Genomic DNA, 16,856 nt, shown 5'->3' with positions numbered 1-16,856 from the left:
TTTTTAGAGCATCTGGGCAACATCAGACCAAAGCCCTGCAGCCTTTGAACTAGCTTTCCAAACTGTATTTGATATTAGTGAGAGTGGGGCTTTAGATTTAAGTGTTTTCTAGTTTTCTGTATTTTTAAGTGCTTTCTAGTCATAGATGGACACAGATGAATGAAGCATATAGACATGTAACTTACATTTGACTAGATAAAATAAGTATGTTTACTTTGTCTTCAAATAAACAGAATGTACATTATCACACACTAATTTGATTTTGAACAATTCAGAGTTTATAAAAATACCCTTGTATCGATTCCTCCCCTCTCTCATATGTTTTTCAGTACAGTGGCCGTTTGGACCTTAGCCCTGGTACCACTTTCAAAACACAGGTCTTCTCTGGCCCAATAAGGTATACCATTCAAAATAGCTGCCTATATGTTGACTGTATTAAGCATTTAAAGCAATATTTTATTTCAACATAATAAGTCAAAGTTTGTGGAACTTCTGTATGTGCGTGTGTGTGTGTGTGTGTGTATGTGTGTGTGCAGGGTGAGATTCCAGGACAGAAAGGACTCAGCAGTAGGATCCCCCTCCCTGGGTCACAGTGTATGTGACCCTTCAGGACTGTCAGGAACCTCAGCAGGGTGTGTGCATGTGTGTGTGTGTGTGTGTAGGGGTGCAATATTTAGATATCCTGATGAGATGCTGAACACAGGATGGACAGGAGAACTGAAGCACATCTACACAGAGTTGACAAAGTGAAATGGATATGTGTGTGGACAGCATGCTGGAAACCTCAGTCAAAAGTTACCAGCAATCGTGTCTGAATTTGGTCTCCTTCCATTTTCCAGTATTGTTTTTGGGGTTCTCCCCTCCATGACTATTTCTCTGATAAAACAGGCCTAGGAGTCCATATTTCGACAAAAAACAGCACACACTTCATCGCCTGCTCATCAACAAAGTTCACAGCCAGGCCATGCTAGCACCCTTTGACCTCTTACACACACACACACACACACACACACACACACACACACACACACACACACACACACACACACATCATGTATTTGTCTTTCATTCACCTATTTTATGACCTTAGACTGAACTGCAGCCCAGTTCTCATGAGAGAGCTGAAGCTGTGCTCTCTGAATGCCGGCCACGGCCCAGTACGGCTGGCCTCAGCTCTAGTGATCACAGTACTGGTACGGTTCATCTGAAGCCAGCTTGCTGTTAAAAGGTAATTAGAGACGCAACGTTACATCGACACCTCCCTGACAGCTTAAAAGGAGGTTCCATATGACACCGAAGGTCAGGCCCCTACCCCCTATCTCGCTGTGCCCAAAAAACTCCCTGCCCTTGCCTTTAACATGTCCATACTGAGGCAAGCCCCAATGGGGACTAAAGGGAAACGTTTGTGTGCATGTGAGGACAAACACGAGGTGGGCTGGAGGTGTGAAGGAGTGGATCTAGAGTGCAGCTGTTGCCTTTCTCATCTGCGCTCTCATTCACTTTCTCCGCAGATTATTTCTTTGATTTACTTTGCACACCTCACTACTTTTGTTCCTAAAACGCCCACTTCATTCTTTGGAATGCAAAATTAGATCTGCTCTATAAGGAATATTTACTCAAAATATCTCATATGAACGTTATTACTGATTTACTGTGTAATGTGCAATCCATTTTAACTGCTCCAGTCACCCCTATCTCCCCATCACCCTCTGTACTTCATTTTGGTCATTATTACATATTTTCTATTGTGTTCCCTCTCTCCCCTTTCCCCATAGAGCCGCCGTATCTCTCCTGCTCTGGCTGCTCCTGCTTGTGAGATTGGGAAGTGCGGGAGCGTGGACTCAAGTAAGGGGGTGGGGAACCATAGCCCCTACAGCTAACTCCATACGAATCAAACCTATAATGAGCACTCCGATGGATCTGGCCTGAGTGTGCGTGTCTGTGTCTGTCTGTGTATGTGTGCGTGCACGTCTCCTACTAGCCCCCTCACTCTCTAACTCCCTCTGCCCCCTTCGTCTGTCATAGTTGCCAACGGGCTGCAGAACGGAACTGCTAATCAAATCAAATCCAATTTAGAGCCTGTAAATCGGGGCATTAAAAATTTACATGGAAAAAGAAAAAGGGGATGAACATTAGGAAGGAAAGAAATTGGTGGGAAGGGGAGAGGAAATGAGGAAATAGTTGGTCAAACCTGGCAAGTGGGATAAATTTGCATACTAAAGCCATTGATATGCTTTGTATTGCTGCAACTGTAAATTGCTGGAATTGTAAACTGATTTAAGAGCAACACCATATAACAGAGTAGAATTTATTACTTTGCTATGAATATTTTGTAATTCAAAAGCCTATTTCAAAAGCCTTGATATTTTTGATATCTGCTAGGTTTGTGTGAAGTGTATTGTACTGGGATGATCTTAAATGTATGGTTCTCTGTTATTGCTGCTATTGACTGATGGGATCTGGGAGGTTCCAGTAGGGAGAGTTTGATTTACTATTAACTATACTTAGTCTGTTTCTGTATGACAGCCAACCGCCAGTTGAACTCTTTACATACACGCACCCCCCCCACACACCCCTATACCCCCCACTCCCCACACCTCCATACCCACACACACACCTCGACCCATGCACCTATGTCCCCCCCCCACCCAAACACACACACCCCCACACCCACTCACGCACACATGCACACAGTTTTGTAGAGAGGTGCATCCCCAGGCTCTCTCACTGTCTATAATTTCTTCTGGCTTTTTTCCCTTTCTGGCCTTTGACAGCTTCCTGCAATAACATGAAATTACTTCTTAATTCACCGAACTCTCCTGTACAGATATAGAGCCCTGGGGTACAGCAGATGATCTGAACTCAGAGGCACAACCTGTGACTAAACCCCGGCAAACCACGAAACTCTCTGTACTTCAGTGGCCAGTTCTTCTCAAGCCCACCTACCCATCCACAAAGAGGGCGCATGGCCCTGATCTGCTGCCTTTCCTCTCTCCCTGGTCCTGATCCAGCTCCCTCTCTGAGCCATGACCCGACATGCGTCCTGAGGCCCTCAGCAGTGCCTGTCTCAGCAGTGACCAACCCACACAGGTGAGCCCCACCGTGCAGCTCTGCCCTGGGGACTCTCTAATCACCATTAATCAAGCATGGGGACACAGCACAGCCAGTGGCATAACGAACCTACTGCTTATGAAAGAACACTAGACACTACTAGGTGAACAGTCCCTTTTGTAGTGTAGACAAAGCCAATGATTTTTAAACAAACAAACAACAAACAGGCAGGCAGACAGACAGGCAGGGTCTAAAAGGCTGTATAAAAATCACAAATTCAACTCCAATATTGTAATTCCTAAGCATGTATACTAATTACCTTTTTAGTACAAGAGAATGCACTGGAGTAGTCCTGATTTTAGTCGTGACTAGGCACGATTAAGCCTGTGTTACCCCTCAGTACTGTCTCTCTGTGCAGGACAGGATACATTAACAGTGGTTGCATTCAGCAGCTCCTGTCAGACAGCAGGCAGTGAACAGATGACCTACAATAGATGGAAAGGCATCAAAATTTGATATCTGAGGTCAGGACTACATTTCCACAAAGCCTAGCTTCACTACATAACAGAAGGATGTTCAGTTGTAGTCCATTCCCCTAGTACCGATGACCTCTGTTGTGTAGCACTTCTCTGAGTGTAAGTACTGGCTAGTGTCTGGACAGCTCTTGGGGAGACAGTTCAGACTGGATTTCTTTGATGGTGCAGGCCTGCAAAGTCTTCTTCTTCAGCCGTAATGAGCAACAGCTGCAACAATGGTCTCTGTGTGTGTGTGTGTGTGTGTGTGTGTGTGTGTGTGTGTGTGTGTGTGTGTGTGTGTGTGTGTGTGTGTGTGTGTGTGTGTGTGTGTGTGCACAAATTTGTGTGTGTGACGAGGTGACAGAGAAGGAAGAAACATTTAGACTAAAACATTTTAGTGGTAGTTTCTATTTGGTAGGGTCATTAGCAGCAACACTTGTTAAGGTATGCAGAATGATCTAGTCAATTATCTAGTCAGTTTCCGGTAACATGACAAACAAACAAACACACACACACACACACACACACACACACACACACTCTTATCAATCAGGCATATATACAGAAATGTTACAAAATTATATCTCCCCACCTATACAGCTGGAAAGAAAGGGTGTACTTCTACAGGCATGACGAAACTCCTGTGATGTGGTCTTTTGTTTAGATCACTTGTATTGAAGACTGATGGACTAAACCTGATATATTACAATGCTGATATCCTAAACAATAACCAGATCAGCCAAAAGGGATGCTGATCAAAGGGTCCCAACTAACCAGTACAGGCAATTCTCAATATATTTGCTAATGAATATGTGGTTGTATTTCATTTCAACATTTTTTGTGGTCAAACGAGTGTATTTTGGCGAGCGTGTGCATTTGTGTGCGTGTATGCGCACGTGTGTGTGTGTGTGTAAGTGCAGCCTGATTTCCAGATGTTGCCTGGTGAGAGAGAAAAGCATGTCTGCCCTCAGAAGATGAACCAGACCTGCCTCTAAGCTCTCCTGCCTCTGGAGCAGGAGACGAGGCAAGAGAAGCACAACAGAAAAGAGGGAGAGAGAGAGAGAGAGAGAGAGAGAGAGAGAGAGAGGAAAAGGGAAGGAAGAGTGACAGAGATGCAGAGAGGATAAGAGGGAGAGAATAGGAGAGCGAGGGAGAGGTATTAATTACAAATATTGCTTAGAAGAAAACTTGGAACAAAGAAATGACATGCTCATGTGTGTGGTTTATGAGGTCAGTGCAACTTCAGCAACAAATCTGAACCTTTAATTAAGCTACACATGTTTTAACTAACTAATACTAAGACCATTTGACAGTGTCCAGACAAGTGCAAATTCCAAAATGTGCCATTATTATATTATTATATTATATATATATTATATTAATGCAATGTCAGTAATGCTAATTTAATGCTACCCTTTACATCATGCTTGTGCATATTGGGACAGAGGCATAAACCAGGATTTAAACTTTCTGTGTTAGATCAAGTAGTCATAAACTTAAACTAGCCTGGTGGCTGTACGTAGTGTTGTCATCGTGGTCAGATGTCCAACATGCCAGATTGCTCCCCTCATCCCCCAACCCCTCAAACAGTGACATACAAAGTGGAATTGTGGTTCTGTGTGAGGCGAATGAGTGACTGATGACCGGGAGATGGCTGTCTTTGGGTGGGGGGTTTAGGTGCTACTATGCAGGCCAGGTTGAGTAGGCTTGGGATGCTTTGTGGCCTGACACAGTGAACAGGCCTGGTGTGTGTGTGTGTGTGTGTCCCCTGTGCACAGGCCTCAGGCCAGAGGGACTGTCCCCTTGCCCCCAGCCAGACCACTCTGCTGTCAGCGTGTTGTTATTGATGGGACAGGCAGGCAATGGGGACTCCCTCCCTCCCGGAAACAATGAATATGACACAGCTGGAGCTGGAGGGACTGTCCAGTGCTGGGCTGAGAGCAAATGGTGTGTGCCAGGGTATGGTGTTTATGTGTGTGTGTGTGTGTGTGTGTGTGTGTGTTTGTGTATGTATTTGTGTGATTGTTTCACACATATATTTCCAATAACACACAGATGCAAAGTATGTACATGCATGACAATGTACATGATCGTCCATGATGAGTGTGTGAGGTGTTATTGGTTGGATGTGTGGTATCTGTATATAGGAGAACTGGAGAATTCCAAAGCCTTTTCTTATTCATGAAGAGTCTGCAACTGTCAGGGGAGAAAAACAGGGACAAGCCTGTCATTTGATGCTGCTAGCAGTCCCACGAGTGCACCCTACAAATCACCAAAACATTGACTCCTCCAGACAAATGTTAGGCACAAAAATGTTACTGGAAATGAGGCTGTAATAGCATGTTAGTGTCTGGTAATGTCAGGTAAGAGAACCAGTGGCGTTGCGCTCTTTTAGCATGTGACATTCACAAAAATAAGCAGGAGGAAGATGGTGCCTCTCCATCAGTGCAGAGCTACTGTGTCCCAGTTAAGGGTTTGAAATGAAGAAACCGATTTATGGTACAGGACTAAATAAAGCCTGTAGGCTCTGGGGAGAAGGCCAAAACAGTTGTACAAACTTGCGCTTGACTGTAGAGGACAACTGGAGAAATCACCGTATCTCACCCAAGTCCAAAAATACTGGGCTGACTTCACTGAGGTCTCAGCCAGGAAGGTCTTGTTAGAAAATATCAGAATTTTAGATCAAAGGTGAAACTATTCCTGTTAAACAGACAGGACAGGATTTGTTCTATATCACATCAGTATTTTGGAGGTATAAAATCTGTTGGAAAAAAAGATGAAGGCGACATTCTGATGTACTATGGATTTTATTTATTGTTCCCAAAAACAGCTTGTAGCTGAAGCCTCAACATAGATGTACAAGAGGGATGACCATCAAGACTATCTTAATATGTTACTTAATATGTTACACAAGAATATGTGACATGACAGAACCATTTCCTATAATCTACAAATTACTAGACTGAAAAATCTAAGGGAAAGATGCACTGTGATATTAAGCAAATATAAAATTTGAACAAATGCATCCAATTCAGGTACAATGCTTTGCTGCTTTTCATCTACAGTTGGTAGACCATACCCTCGGAACATCACTCCCTACCCCCTGTGGAACTGTGGATACGGGCCCAGCTATTGTCTCACCCAGATAACTCCTGATGAACAGCAACAGCCTGTGCAGAAGGGAACAGTTTTATCCTGTCCAACAGTGACACTTCAGCCTGTTCAACATCAGGCGCTTCAGCTTTTCCAACAGGGGACACCTCAGACTGTCCAACAGGGGACACTTCAGCCTGTTCAACAGAGGACATTTCATTCTGTTCAACAGGGGACCCTTCAGCCTGCTCAACAGGGGACAGTTTCAGCCTGTGTACAGGGAACGGTTTCAGCCACTTCAACAGTGCTGTAAAAGCAGCAGATCAATATGCATGCCAACGGCAGCCAGCTCCTCCCATCCCATCCTCCCGAAGCTTCTACGTCATTGCTAAGGCCACCAGGCCCCAGATCAGAACCTCCTGGTCCGCTGTGGGAGACCTGATGTGATCTGACAGAGCTGCCAGGGACCAGGTGGTGTTCTCACCCTCTTTGTCTCTCTCTCACTGTCTCTTTCTCTCCGTGTCTCTCTTTCACTATCTCTCTCCTTCTTTTATTTTACCTTCTTTCTTGTTCTCCCTTTCCTGTGAGGGCGCATCGCGGAGCATCTTAATTTCCCCCGCGCTCTTCTGCTCGCCGTCCGCTGCATGACAGTGAAAAATGGTTCGTCAGCTCGGATCTCTTCGCCCGGGCGACGCAAGGCCAAAACGACACAACATCTGGCGGCGGTGCGCTGTCTCCGGGGTTTCTTGGCACGCGCCTCTGCTTGCCGCTTCTGCTCTGCTTCTCATATTAGCTCCGCCCTTCCCCTGCCCCCTTCCCCCACCTTTTCTCCACCCACCCCCCCTCACCCACCCCGAGGAGGCACAAGGAAGCAGCAGCAAGTCCAGGTGGACTCTTTTTGGCTCTGCGACTCCTCCACAATGTTGCCTTGGCAACCTAAACGGGATGTCACAAGCCTAAAGCTCTACCCAGTCCTGTCTTGTGGAAGAATTACATCTACACATTTTTATACACAGCGAGTGTGCATTCAGACATGGACAAGCATTCATACAATTAAAATGGCAAAGCAAAGTGCACACAGCGGCACGGGACATTGGGGCTTGGATAGCCTTTGACAAATGGGAATGGCAGGGTAAGAGCCCGCGTGCCCGTTTAAGAGCCCCCGCATCCTGCGGTTTTGCAGAACACTATCCATAATTCATTAGGCGGCACCTAATCGCGGCCAGTTTCTTGGGCGCTGAATGCTGGACCTGCTTTATGCTTGCTTGTGGAGAGTGTTGGCTCTGTGCCTCGTTCAGTCACAGTGGGTTCAAAAACGATTTATCAGCATATGCCTCCATTTTAAACCATATACTTGTGCTGGTCGCTGAACGGTGGAGACTTTTAGTGTGGGCCGGCTACAGGTTTGACAGGGAAATTCAGGCCTGAATTCAGGCCCCTCTTTTTCTTAACTCTTTCAAATATGATGCAAATATGTACTACCCTCATTGGCAATGAACTACATTACAACCCTGCCTGCTTTCGGGCCAGTGACTAACCCATTACATAATACACAGGCTTTCTACCTTGGCTGGTGAGTGAGCCATTAAGGATCAGTGGCAAAGTTTTGTCATTATCTAGACTATTCAAGTCTTTCTTAGACACAGACTCAAACTCAATTTGATCTAAATTTAATTGTGAAACATGAATCTCTATGAATCATGAGTCTCTATGGTTGGATATCACTTTAACTGGTCTTTTAGTTTAACATGGAATGTAAACAGAATCATTATTTTTATATGTAATAAATGCTGTTTGGGTGTTCACTGCACTAATGAACAGTGTTGCTGCATGATTCCTTGCTATTTTGTGAGGGCACTGCTGTAATACTTAAATGCCCATATGATTTAGAGAGCAGGGCAGTGGAGGCAGGAACATGCACTGGCTTGTTCGGGGAGTGAAAGCACACAAGAGGCAGGCAAGCCGTAAGAGTACAGGATTTATGATCAGACACTGGGGGTTTGTGGTGTTGTGCTCGCAAGGCACCGTGCTAACAATTCAGAAACAGAATCACTGCAGTCTCAGTGCCTAATCACATTATTTCTGCCATTCTATATTTCAACATCTACATACATCTGTTCATCTGCCTCTCCATCATACTATAACCTGCATCTGCCTTACTGTTGCCTTAACACCATTCATTTGTTTCCAAACTGCAGTGCACTCTGAACTTGCTCATTCTCTTAGTCCCAGCAAATGTTGTTTGGCTTTGGGAACCTTCCAGAATTTACAGGCCCCACATGGACAATCCATTCATTTCAAATGCTACTGTATGTGAGAAAGAGACAACGGCTGTGTTTTAGTGGTGAAACCGAAGCCAGATGAGCCATTGAGATTAAACGCAGCAATGATTTCAAGCCCCGCTCGCAAATCCTATTTTACGAGGCTACTTCCACTGCACAGTGGGACACTCAGGATACTGGACGCTCCTTCACATTGTATTTATTCCAATGCTTTTTTTGAATCCACTGCTTCTGTTGTGGCAAGGAGAAAGAGAGAAAGAAGATAAATCAAGTTTGTGGTCCCTTTTCAGTACTGTGCTCTTATAACTGGATAGATGATGGCTTTATAAGGGGTCTGTCCTGTGTGGGATGAGGATCAGCCTGGCCTGGGAATGCTGAGCATTTTACAAGACCACGCTGAGAGGATGTGATTGTTCCTCTGAGACTCAGACGCTCAAAGAGCACATGCATGGAGGTGCAGTTAATGCATCCCAGGGGAAGAATGCAACGCAGTAAACCGCACATGCACACGCCACATGCACAGTCCTGCACATAAGGGCTTCAAGAAGACTGAAACTGGCTTTCAATAGGTTTGAATGCCCAGAAACATGTACATGCAACAGGGTTATATACACAAAATCTTATTGACACATGTTCACTGAAGGCAGATGCATTAGATAAACACAAACAGAAACAAGCATGGGACATGGTCCATGGCAAGGCCCACTGGTGCACATATGCGCGCACACACACACTCACACACTCACATACTCACACACACACACACACACCCACCTACCCAACCAACCACACACACACACACACACACACACACACACACACACACACACACACACACACTCACACTCACACACACACACACACACACACTCACACTCACACACACACTCACACACACACACACACACCAACCCACACACTCACACACACTCACACACTCACACACACACACACACACACACACACACACACTATACACACATACTCACCCACTCACACACACACACACACTCACACACACACACACAAACACACACACACTCACACACTCACACACACACACACACACACACACACACACACACACTACTGCTAACCCTATCCTGTCTCCTGTACACAGTAGCAAGGTGGAGCTGAGACAGCAGAAAGAGTTGAGGGGGACAGTGAGAGGACGTTTGAAACACAATGGACTCCATGCTGGGCACAGTTGTCTCAGAGCTCTTTATCAAACACAACTCCTTGGCTACACTTCCTGGGCCTTGTGCAGGAGCCACTGATAGCTCTCTGTAGGGACACCTCCACAAAAATACTAGTGAAATTCAGGCCAAGAACTGAAATGTGAGTGGAAACTTTAATCTTAGTAAAGACAGGTCAGTGTCTACTGTACACTGGTCCCCTACGGGAGGACAGCACAGGGAAACTACAATCCATATGCAGAGAAAAGTTTTATATATATCACTGTATTCCAAAGTATATTAATAGAATACATTTTTAATTAATTAATCTATTCCAAGATAATAGCTATTCTAAAACGTGTTCAGATTGTACAAGTGAACAGTAACACGAACATAGAAGCATTTAATGTGCAAGTGATGGACTTTAAGAGATTTTTAAGGCTTAATCCACCAAGATTTTATAGTGTACTTTAACTTGCTTACTATTAGTGAGCATGACATCTGTGGTGCTATGTGAGCTGACTCTAAATGTGTTAACTTTGCAAATTAGTGGCAAAGAGCCCAGTTTTACTTGCAAAGGACATCTCAGTGAGATTTCCCAGGAAAAAAAAAACATGCTAAACAAGCAAAAAAGACTCAGTGTGCTTCAAAATGAAAATTCTGACTTGCAGGTTACATTGAGTCATCTGAAATGGAGGGAACTCCCCACCAGTTATATAGGTCACTCTCTGAGATGAAAACAAACAACTCAGACCTTAATCAAGAAAATCCTCCATCAAGTGGATAGCACAGATTTCCCTCTAATAAACTCACATAAAGTACATGGCATATTAACTTTGGTTATCACAAACATGAAAATAAAAATGTTAATTAGTCATTTTACCACTGATAATATTTTAAATAGGGGTTAAATATGAGGATTAAAGTTGTGTGTTTTTCCTGTAATGTGTTAAATGTTCTCTGTCATTAGAGCGGAAACAGATTATACTTAGAGGACCATATAAAATATAATGGAGCGAAAATAACACTGGTGAGCAGTTAACAGGGTACCGTAACTGTGTTGCAGCAGTTAGAAATGGAGGGTTTCCATGCGAGCACAAACTGCCTCCTACTAAATGTAAATGCTATAAAGATATATGGCCTGGTCCTAAAAGCAATGTTCCTAGTATGTTAACATCTCAGTTGCTGTGAGGACAAGTTGTAGTTAGTCTTTGGAAGCTAGACTTAACTGCCTAAAGATGCAACATTGTTTTTCTAATCTCCTCATTATTAAGGACAAAAAGCTTTAGCACCCACATGGACACACACACACACACACACACACACACACACACACACGCACACACACACACACACACGTGTTGAAATGTTGGGCATGATTTGTTCTTCTGTTCTTAGCCTCAGTATTAGAGCATTAGCACAAAATGCAGCCAGGTAGACTACACATGTATGAGGGTGGGTGTGTGCATAAACCTGGAAGAAATACTATAGACCCCCTTTGTATTAAAAAAACCTATTTCTAAAGAGATTACAGATAGGCATTGTTCCATGAATATATGCGTGTATGTGTATATGTATACACATAGTGAATGAGCAACCCCTCCCTCTGCAACACAAAAATCCCTCCCCCTTTGTAGTTGTAAATTGATGCACTGAGGCACTAGCTCTGAGGCTGGTGAGAGAATACGCTTGTGAGTGTGAGTGTGTGTGTGTGTGTGTGTGTGTGTGTGTGTGTGTGTGTGTGTGTGTGTGTGTGTGTGTGTGTGTGCACGGGGGAAAACAAGACAGCGGAACTCAATCAGGGCTGGGTCATGTGGGTTCAGGGTAGCAATACAGCAGTGGTGCGGTGCTGAAAAATCTGAGGTGACAGTTCATTTTCGCTGCTGACAGTATTTGTCGCTCTCACTCGCCTGCTCTCCTGCTGGTCGCCCTGCCAACAGTAACTGCGCCAGCAACCGTTACCCTGACAGCAGAGCGGAGGCGGGACCTTATCTCATGACAGGGCTCTTCAGGGACCAATTGGCTGAGCTGTACTGGTCTGTGCAGGATGGGCTTTAGGAGTGGGAATGACACCAACACCGTTTGAATGTTTGTAACAGGTGAGGCTGACAAGGCCGAGCTCTGCTGAGAGCCGGGTACTGTAGCTTTTTCTGTCAGGCTAAATATACTTCTCACCATGTTTATCTGCAACAGTTTTTGATCACTGTGCCAAAGGGATTTTGTCTATGATCTGTTGTTAGCTACAAACACAGTAGCTTGTAATAGTCAACAAATAACAATGTATTACATTACCTGTCATTTTCTATGCCCCTATTATACATTCTATGTACAGGGCCTATAGAATGACAGGAGATACAACAGCTCTACTGAGGTTAGTTTTGTGGATTTGCCCCAGTGACTGATAAATGGGCCAGAGGAGTCAGAGCAGGCTCTGAATCAGTGTTTAGTAGTAGAACATGACCAATGCATTCAGACCAATGGGCTGAATTATTTTAAGTCACTGATGACATAGAAACCCAGACTCATGAGTTACAAACGTGAAAACGCACACCATGGATGATTGCTTGCTTTCTTCCCCTATTCCTCTGTTTTATTCTCTCCCAATCTCTTTCCCCTCTCCTTTTCCCTCTCTGTCTGTCTATCTCTCCCACTATGTCGCTCTGTCTCTTTCTCTCGTTCATGCGCTACAAAGTCCGTCGGGTGGAGTGACACTTCAGTAAATAAGAGCTGACTCGCATCAGCGTGGCAACGAATGGCCGTTAATTTGCATGCTAATTGTGCGATGGCTCTTGGATGATTGTTTTGGGCTGAATCAATGCTGAGAAGAACCTCAGGATTGCACCCAATTACACCAAACACAGTCCCAGAGTAACACGCCTGCCAGCGTGTTTGCTTATTTGAGCATGTATAGAAAAACATGGGTGTACATATAGGATTGGCCAACAACAGGACTTGCACAACTGGACAAAGCTGATTATGTAATATGAAATCAGACAATCATTTAAGGGCTGTATCTGTATTAGTGCTCCCGTGATGATACGATAGCATGCATGCAAAATCTGAACCCGCCCTGAATGTCTTTCTACAGTAACAAGCCATTTTCAATTTCTGAGTGATTGTGTGACTGAGTGTAATCTTAAATTCATCTGCCTTCGCTTTGATGTCACGGTTCTTCCGTTGCCTCAGCGTCGACATCCACGAGTGCATTTTCTTCCTAGCGGTGGCTCCTGCACTGGAGGCGCATGGTCAAGTCTGAAGACCATTGACCGACCCCTCGCTAAAACATTCCATTCTTTTCTTATGGGACTCAATAGCTGGACCATCCATCTGTAGTGCTCAATACATCGTTAGCTGTGTCCTCCATGGCTGTGGTTCAATACAGTGAGTGTGAACTAGAGAAAAACACACCATGATCATGCTTCTGGAAGTCACTGCTCTTCTCTGACCAGTTGTCCCCTCATGCCATCTTTAATTCGATCCTCATCAAAGCTGACCAAAGCTGTGGAAGCCTGTCCATTACCTCAAAGCAGAGGCCTGGCGAGATAAAGGGAACAGGCAGTACTGCAAGGTTCTCAATCATGTATTGATTTAAAGGTGGATTGGTGGAGTCAATTAGAGGTTTTGATTCAGATTCACAAGAGTCATTCCTCTTCAGAGGGCTGGCTGGGATCGTTCCCCTCTTCCTTCGAATTGATTAGGCTTTGAATCAATGCTTGCATAGTTTTAGCTGTAAGGATGTGTGTTGATTTGGGTGACCAACAAGAATGTAAGGCTGGAAATCAGAATTTAGAAAAATTGATGGGCTTAGTAATATAACAGTGTTGAAGATTCTTCACTTTATGTGGGTATTAGAATATTCTTTTCTATCTCCCCTTAGATCTGTCTTTTGTGCTTCTCTCTCTCTCTCTCTCTCTCTCTCTCTCTCTCTCTCTCTCTCACATCCACACACACACACACACACACACAAAACAACCTCCACACAGATGCAGTTTGTAGGTGAAGCCTGTCCAGGTCAGGACCTACCACGTGGTTGCTATGGAAACCCCTGTATTGTCGAGAGAGACTTTTCAAAATCCCTTCATCCTGTCTCGCCTGTTTCCTCTTCTTCATATCGCTTCATCTCTACTGCCTCGGCTCCCGTTCTTGTTTTGCCTACCATCACTTCATTGACTCACCACACTTCACTCACTTACACCAGCTAATTTGACATTTTTAAATAATCACTCTCTACATCTTCATGCGGATTCACAGCGCTTACAAGATAATACCAATAATGTCATCTGCAGTATAACAAAAGCAGCCAGCCATTTTGGCTCCATCTTATCCAGAGCTGGCTGCGGCTGTACTTATCACTCCACCATCTTGGCTCAGCACTTCCTTCACTCCAGCCTGGGAGGTGGCCTTCAGCATGTGTGCTGCCACAGTCAGTGGCAGCTTTCTACAGCCCAGCCTCCTGAACCGATGAGAGGGAGAGAGAGGGAGAAAGAGAGAGAGACAGAGAGGGAGAGTGAGAGAGAGGGAGACAGGGAGAGAGAGGTGGTGTGGTCCAGGCAGTCCTTTAAACGTCACTGTTACTCAGTGCTCCGGTCACAGCGTCTCTCACAGCTGATTTAGTGTTGGCTCTCCTCATCCTGCACACCAGCCTCCATGTCTGCTCTCACAGCCATCAGCAGCCCTGACGGGTCTACACAAAGCAATTTCACTCTGGCTTACAGAGAACTTGATTGGTCACTGGAACTCGCGCGGCTGGCAAACACTGAATGACAGCTTTCCAGTCGAGCGTCTTCCCGTCAATTTTGGGTCACCTCTACAGTCACATGACCCACTAGAGTAAAATGACAGCCATGTAATTTGAAATATCCTCTCACCCGCCCCACAAGTCCCCCTGCCAAGGCGAGCTTACACCACGCTCATGATGCTGGAAGTGCTGGAACTGTAACTCCCTTCAGAACCAGGCCAGCACAAGCGCTGGACTAACCTGTTCCTGGATCAGCTCCATGGGTGCTGTATGAGTGCTGAGTGTTCTCACAAAACAGCACATTCTGCAACACACTTACAAGCTGAACAGGAGACAAGTAGACAGCTGCCTCATTAGGGTCAAGTTAAAGAGATTAGGGATCGGTCTCATTTTGAGACTTTCTGTTTAAAACACACCCACCCACCCACACACACACACCCACACACACACACACACACACACACACACACACACAACAAAAGACAGAGAGTAAGGATTAAAGCAATTAGCTTGGTGGGGAAAAGAGACAGAGAAAGAGACAAAAAAATAAAGAGGGAGAATCAGACTTTGAAAGCACAAGGAAAGAGTAGAAGGTAGGGAGAGATAAAGACAAAGCAAAGAGCCAGACAGTGAAAAAAAAAAGAGACAGAGAAGAGAAAGAACAGATAGCGAGAGGGGGCGAGTGAGGGAGATAGAGGGAAAGAGAGGGAGTGGGACAGAGCAAAGGAAGGGCGAGAGCGCATGAGCGAGAGAAAGAGCGAGCGAGAGTGGCTGGGCTGTAATGGCTCGAGCCTCCTCGCAATCGAATTCTCGCCGCTCTGTCGCACAGGGAGCGCTAATTGACAGGCAACCACTTAAGTCTTAATTTTCTTTTAAGATTGCGGCGTAAAAAGAAAGAGAGAGAGAAAGACAGTGAGAAAGAGAGAAAGAGAGAGAGAGAGAGAGAGAGAGAGAGAGAGAGAGAGAGGGTGAAAAGCAAGAAGCTATGGATGGGGAATTCTAATGAGGGAGGCATCACATCTGAGCAAGCCCATTACTTGTGATCTCAATCCCATTCTCTCCTGCAGACACCAGAGCCCTGGTGCTATAATGGCCCAGCCACCGGACAGAGAGCATGTCACGGCTAACTGCCTGGCCTGGGGAGGATGGGAGTCAGCAGTGGACTAGATCCAATGAGTCAGGTTTAGCACTGGTCTCATTAAGGCCCCAGATGAATCAGAGACAGTTTGTGGGTGGTGGACAATGAGATGAAGTTGTCTTCTTTAATAGCACAAGTTTATGGGGGCAGGGAGGTATTAACCATTACTCAATATTTTAAGAACAGTTATAGGTCTATAGTCAGAGCCACAGGCAGGTTAGACATAAGTGTACAGTGTAAAGTTCAAGTGTAGATGAGATTAATAATGAGGTAAAATACAGCTGACTTGGCACTAAAAGGTCAAGTATTCTTATATGTGTCTAAACTTTGTGAAATATACTGAATGATTGAGAAGTCAAAACAACCCAGGATCACTTTATGATCCATTATCCAATGTCCTCTCTTCATAATACTGGGGAGAAAACACCAGCAAAGTATTGCAATTAGTTATTATTGTATGTGATTATTGTCAGACACCATTATAATCGAAAAACTGTGATGAAATACTATTCCTTGAACTTACGCATACGGGCATCTGCTCACATTCCACACTCCTCCTTATACCATTACTGATCCGGAAAGACAGTAACTTAAATGTGTGGCATGATGCCCTTGACAACTCAGTCTGTGAGTTTGGGTGTGTGTTCTTTGATTTTGGTAATGTGATCAGATTTCATTCAGTGTATGTGTGTACGTGTCCTATTTGGGTGAGTGTAATAAGTCTCAAGCTCTGGCCCTGCTGTGCACATGATTTCCATTAGAGCTCAAGCAGTGTATGTGTTGCACATTAAGATCAGTAGCTGTGCTCTACACTCAACAAAGAGAAGAATGTTTCAAAGCTCTCTGGAACGACACGCTAGAATG

This window comes from Electrophorus electricus, chromosome 3 (assembly GCF_041902795.1).
Source record: "Electrophorus electricus isolate QZ-2024a chromosome 3, ASM4190279v1, whole genome shotgun sequence".
Lineage (NCBI taxonomy): Eukaryota > Metazoa > Chordata > Actinopteri > Gymnotiformes > Gymnotidae > Electrophorus > Electrophorus electricus.
Note: the sequence above shows the minus strand (reverse complement) of the source record.